Genomic DNA, 5,975 nt, shown 5'->3' with positions numbered 1-5,975 from the left:
CTGGGCAGGGCTGAGCCTCACCTGGGCAGGGCTGAGCCTGCCCTGCCTCCCTGACCCGAGCCACCGAGGTCAGCAGGCAGCAGGCTTGGCATGGGGAAGGGATGGCAAAGGGAAAGGGCAAGCTGGGTTTGCTTTTTGGGGAGAAGAATGGCACTCACCCTCAGCATGGTGCCCTCACAGCACACTCTGTGTCCGTGTGGTGTCCGTGGCTGTGGGAGTTTATAGGATTTTGAGTGGTTTGGTAAGAAGGGGCTGTAAAGATTGGCCAGGTCCAACCCCCCCCCAGCATGTCCACAGGTCCCTTCCCACACCTGGGGCAAGCAAAACTGAGCAGAGGCAAGGAGCCCCGTGATGTCCAGCAGTAATTCTCACCCCACAGAGACCTCGGGGTGATTAAACCAGATGTTTTCCCAGAGGAACCAAATGTTTCCTTCACCTCTGGACAGCAGAGCCCAGCAAAAGCAGTCATCCTTGCTGCAGCTCACACACACTCCTGGGGAAGCAGCTCCTCTCCATGGAGAGATGTTCCTCAGGGTCCTCAGGACAGCCCAGTTAAATCAGGGCAAACAAGATTTTTCCTATCACTGGGTATTTCTGCCCTGGAGAACAGACTGAAAGTATCTGTCCAAACACTGAGCCTGTGTTTTTACAGAGCATGTCTCCCAGGAAAAGCAAGGCTGGTTAGCTCAGCAAGAAGAGAGCTGAGAGCCCCAGGACTTCCTTTTCCCCTCTGTGGCTGGTCAAATATTATTTAATCTCTCACTTCAGGAGTGCTTGGTGCTTTCCTTGGGGCAGGGACAGCTGCTGCACAGAGCCTGGCTGCTGGTGGCATTCAGAGGTGGCTGCTGATGGAAGCCACAGGCAGCCTGAGCAGGACCCATGAGCTGACCCTAACCCCACACACCAAGACTCAGCCCCTCTCCTATAGATCATTCCCAGTAAGATCCATGGAAAAAAAACCAATAAAGATACCTTAACAATCATCCTATTCCACCCCTGCCATGGGCAGGGACACCTTCCACTATCCAGGTTGCTCCAAGCCCTGTCCAACCTGGCCTTGCACACTTTCAGGGATGGGGCAGCCACAGCTTCTGTGAGCAGCCTGTGCCAGGGCCCCATCCCTTTACAGGGAAGATTTTTTCCCCCTATATCTGCCCTAATAAACCTGCCCTCTTTCAGTTTGAAGCCATTCCCCTCTGTCCTAGCCCCCTCTGCACGTGGGCATTGAGCAAATCCTTGCCCTGAGCATCCCTAAAGCCTTCAGGAGCTGTCCCTCCTTTCCAGAGCCAAATGTGAGGGGAGCTGAAAAATAACAGGAAGAGAAAGTGAGGTAAAGAAAAAGGCTTGTTTGTCAGGGACATGACTGGAAGCATGAGTCTGGTTCCTCACCACATGAAAAGCCCTGCTGCTGCGTGGAGGTCTTGGAGAAGAAAGGGGGATCCTGCTGAGCTGGAAGCTGGCAGGGAAGTCTCCCAAGGCAGTGCTGGAGTCCCAGCATGATGGGAATCAATGCCAGCTTTGTGTACAGGTATTTGGAGAGGATTTATGACCCACCCAGTGGTGTGAACACAGAGCATGAATTAAAGCACTGTTGGAGAATCTGGAGGTTCTGACTTCAGAGCTGCAGTGCTGAGGAAAAGGATAGGGTAGATTCCTCTATGTGCACTCTAAAATTTAAAGTAAAATGCCAAAAGTTTCTTTAAAACATGCATTTTTGTCAGTGCCAGCCCTGTGGGACCCCATCAGGGTGCCATAAACCACAGTGGGCTACAACAACTGCACAGGGAGCAGCCGTGGTGGTGTGAACATCAAACACTGCACGAGGGCAAGCCAAACCTATTTTTGATGTCCCAGCAAAACAGTGGCCCCTTCCTTTGTGCAGGAACTTGGGGTTTGCTCTGGGAACACCTCAGAGGCACCAACCCAGGATAGGAATTCCAGGCACAGCCCCAATGGGAATAAACCCAAACACCACTGCGGAGAGCAGCAGCCCCAAACACTCCCTGCACATGCACAGCCCCCCCAGAACAAACCATCTCGGCCTGTTTAAAACGTTTAAATTTAATTTCTTGGGTGGTTTTTTCCCTGCAGTGAAGCATTTAGTACATTATGTAGTTACATCAGTCTGAGGGCTGCAAGCACAGCATCCAGCTGACTTAAGTTCCCTGAATTATTCTTTTCAGCTACTTAGTGGTGGAGTTTGTATGTAAGTCTGTTATAGAGATTTTTTATGCTTTTTTTTTTCAACTTTTTTATCCCTTTGGATTTTACAGCGCTGCTACTAGAAGCCAAGAACAACAGGAGATCTTGGGAATATGCTTTATTCTTAATATTATTCTTAATATTTCTTAATACTTCAGCTTTTTAGAAAGGTAGGGCAGGGTGACTGGAGAAGGTGAGGCAAATTTTGGGACAATCCAGTCTTTTTTGGAATATAACAAAATGTAGGTATTGCCCATGACATAATTGATGACAACATCAGCCCAGTGTCAAGATATTTTAGACTGAGGATGGTCTGACAAGTTGTTTTCCTTTGTCACAGCTACTGCCCCCACATAAACACTAGGAAAAGGCAGCAGGGACTATATCTCAAAAACAAAAAAAAAACCAACCAAACAAACAAAAAAACCCAAACACCTGAAAAGCCCCAAAAATGGGGGGAAATAGAAAGCAGGGCACATCCTTGTGCTAGGGAGGGATTTGGCTCGGGTTTAATGCCTTATTCTGTGCCCAAGAGGGCCAGGACACTCCCCCCAGCCTGGCTCCCTGCACATTTAATAGAATTCTAGAATAGTTTGGGTTGGAAGGGACGATAAAGATCATCTAATTCCCACCCCTTGCCATGGGCAGGGACGAGGATGGCTGGAATATCATTTTTTTTTCCTACCAGGAGGTCATATCGTGGTTTTCCAGCAGAGGGGGAAACAGGATCACTTCTTCCACCATCGAGCTGCTCGCTGTGTCTGTCAGTGCTGGCAGGAACGAGGGGTTTAGGAACACGCAGAATTATTGATCCTTGTCCTCCAAAAGCCAACACTTGCTGTGGGTGTGTTTAGGAGCCCACGGAGGTACCCACACAGCTCCATCAAAAGTTTGAACACCAGCCCCACCAAAGCACTGTAGGAGCCAAAAAAATTAATGTAACAGCCTTGCAAAGAGCCAGGTATTTTCTATTCCCAAGCCACACGGCTGCCTCTGCAGGATGCCCTGACCCCACACTTAAGTGCACAGCTTTTTTTTGGCAATATAGACCGTGAAGTCCCCTGTGTGCTCAAAGCCAGGTGCTGGAGGTCCCTCATCAGAGCAGTTCTGGGTTCAGTGGCACCACGGGACTGGAAGGTCCAGCACTGGGGCTGTGGCCATCTGCTGGCCCTTGGCTGGACCTTTTCTGTGGGAATGCAGAGCATCCCCCTGGCTGCCCTGGGACCCTGTCAGGGGTCAGGAACCCCCTAGACAGAGCCCCCAGAGACACTGTCTGTGATCTCTGTCCATGGAAAAGAGTTTTCAATCTTACAGGATCAATTACCAGCTCTGAGTGTTTCATATAAGTAATAATTAAGTGTGGCACGGGTGCAAAAGTAAAATTTTAGGATTCTAGATGAGGGGTCCAAAGGGGACAAGATGGAGGAAATTGGGTGTGCCTTGTCCTTTTTCTCCTTCTTCATGCCCTCCATGTCTCACTGTGGTGTTGGCATTTTTCTGTTGGTTCAGGCTGGGGACACACTGTCCAACGTAGGTGACAGATATTGGCACGTTATTGTAAATCCAGCCCAGGGAGTTTCTGGTATTTAATGTTTGTCACATCCCACTGAGGGCAGAGCCCCACACGCTGCCCTGCAGGACAGAGCTGGGCAGGGCAGCAGAACATGTTAGAGATAAACAAAAATAAATTACCTTAAAAACCAACACAAAAGAATTATAACTTCTTCTTTAGCAACAAGATAGAAAAACAAAAACTTTTTACTGTCACTGTTGAGGCAGGAGGGAAATGAGAAGACTCTGACCCAGAAGGCTGTAATACTAAAAACCCCAATTTATTCAAAATACACTGCTCCTTTATACAGAGCTTTGCAAGGACCAAATCCATTGGTTCTGAAGTGAAAACAACCCACAGCATTGGTGCAAAGTGCTTGATGCACAGTGATAGAACTTAATTATAAACAATGTGAAAAACAAGAGAGATAAAGAATTATTTACATTCTTTCCCAGCTCTTTCCCAGGCTTTTTGCCTGGCTAGAAACTCTCAGTTTCTTTCTTTGACTGAATCGGAGTCCCACATTTTACAATCTCAGAATCATCAATACCACAAATTCCAACATCACCTATCAGTGAGAAATCGGCGTTGTGCCTGATTGCACAAACCAGCCCAGCCTTTTACCTGGGAGATGTGCCACAAACAACTTCCATTAGATACAGGGGGTGTTTCTGATGCTGCTATCAGAAAATAAAATAGAAGATAGAACGCGTCGGCATTCGTTGTATAACAGGGCAGCCCAGCTTTGGATGGAACCAGTGGGGTGCATCCCCACCAGACCTCTAGAAGCATGGCCAGAACCTTTTTATGTCTCTGTCCTACCAGCCACCTGCAGGGAGGCTGTGATGTGTGACGGGGAGGTGACGAGGGGGATCGCCTCAGGCCACTTACATTTCCCTAATTCTTCTCCCAGGAGAAAGCAATTTAAGTTTAATAGTATATTAAAAAAATATTAAACCCCTTATTGGAGCTCTTCTTGCACGGGCAAAGAGAGGAGAGGGACTTTCTGAGCTCATCTGCAGTGCATCAGTAGGTAAAGGATTGCATTTACATCCTCCCCAAGGTCACAGAAGGGCACTGCTCATTTCATTTCAATACACAGTTTACCCCTGTGCTGCATTTCTTAGTGTTTAGCAAAGACAAGCCCCAGGGTCACTCTGAACTTTAATTACATGAAAATAACCTGCTAAGAGGTCCCTTCCTTTTGATAATAGACAATACCGGCTATTGGAATGAGCTTTGCAATTGATTTGGGAAATACACAAAATGACACTTCCAGCCCAGCCTTTTGTGGACACAGGACAATTCACTGTCTGTTTAACAGCTATAATAGCCCAAGACCACACTTTCTTACAATAATTACACTTTCCCTTGAATTTATTGAGGTTCAAAATTTTAGCTGTCTGCTGGGAACACTTAATTTATACACAAAGCATCTCAGGCTGCTTATGCAGAAGAAAAAGCAGGGAGAAACAGGCACCTGTTTGAACACACAAGTCCTCATACATCTCTTTCTCTTTTTTTTTAACTGATACCTAACGAAGATACAGATTCCTCATGCATTTTTTGGGCCTGCCCAGGGCCCTTAGGGGCATTTTGGAAGCTGTGAAATCTTGAAGAAACATCTGTAAGGCAACTTGGGCTGTGACCAAGTGTCTTTCCCATGGCCATTTTTATTTTCTTCTAACAAGACAGAACTAAATATTGTCATCTTGTGACCGTTATCTTAAAAATAAATAACCTGTGGTGTTCTTGCTGTCTGTGGTATTGCACAACCACTAAGATTCCACCCAGCTAAAAGCATTAGAGCCACCACGAGCAGATGGCTTTGCACAAGGCATGGCCACAACCATTTCAGATGTAGGGGCTGTTTTCCCTCCTGCCAAAGCACTTTAGGAAACAAGGAATTCAATATCCATGTTGCAGTGGCTGTGTAGGGCCATCCAAAAGCCAAGTGACAACTCACAGCAGCTGTAGAGGTGGGAAGGGGAGGAAGCTGAACTGACATTTCCTTCATGTATCTGGGAGGTACACGTTCCTCATAACACAATTTTGTGCTAATCTTCAATTTGCTGTACTGGGAAGCTTTTCCCTGGTCAGCAAGCAAGAGCATCAAAATTACAGTGAAGTCACTGTGGGAAATAACACGAGTTTCCTCCTCCTTCAAATTAAAAGGAGGACACAGGCTGGGTAAGAAACACACTGCTGCAATAGGACTTGA

The sequence above is a fragment of the Lonchura striata genome, chromosome 8 (assembly GCF_050655825.1).
Source record: "Lonchura striata isolate lonStrDom1 chromosome 8, ASM5065582v1, whole genome shotgun sequence".
NCBI lineage: Eukaryota > Metazoa > Chordata > Aves > Passeriformes > Estrildidae > Lonchura > Lonchura striata.
The sequence above is the reverse complement of the archived record's forward strand: the minus strand, read 5'-3'. Positions refer to the sequence as shown.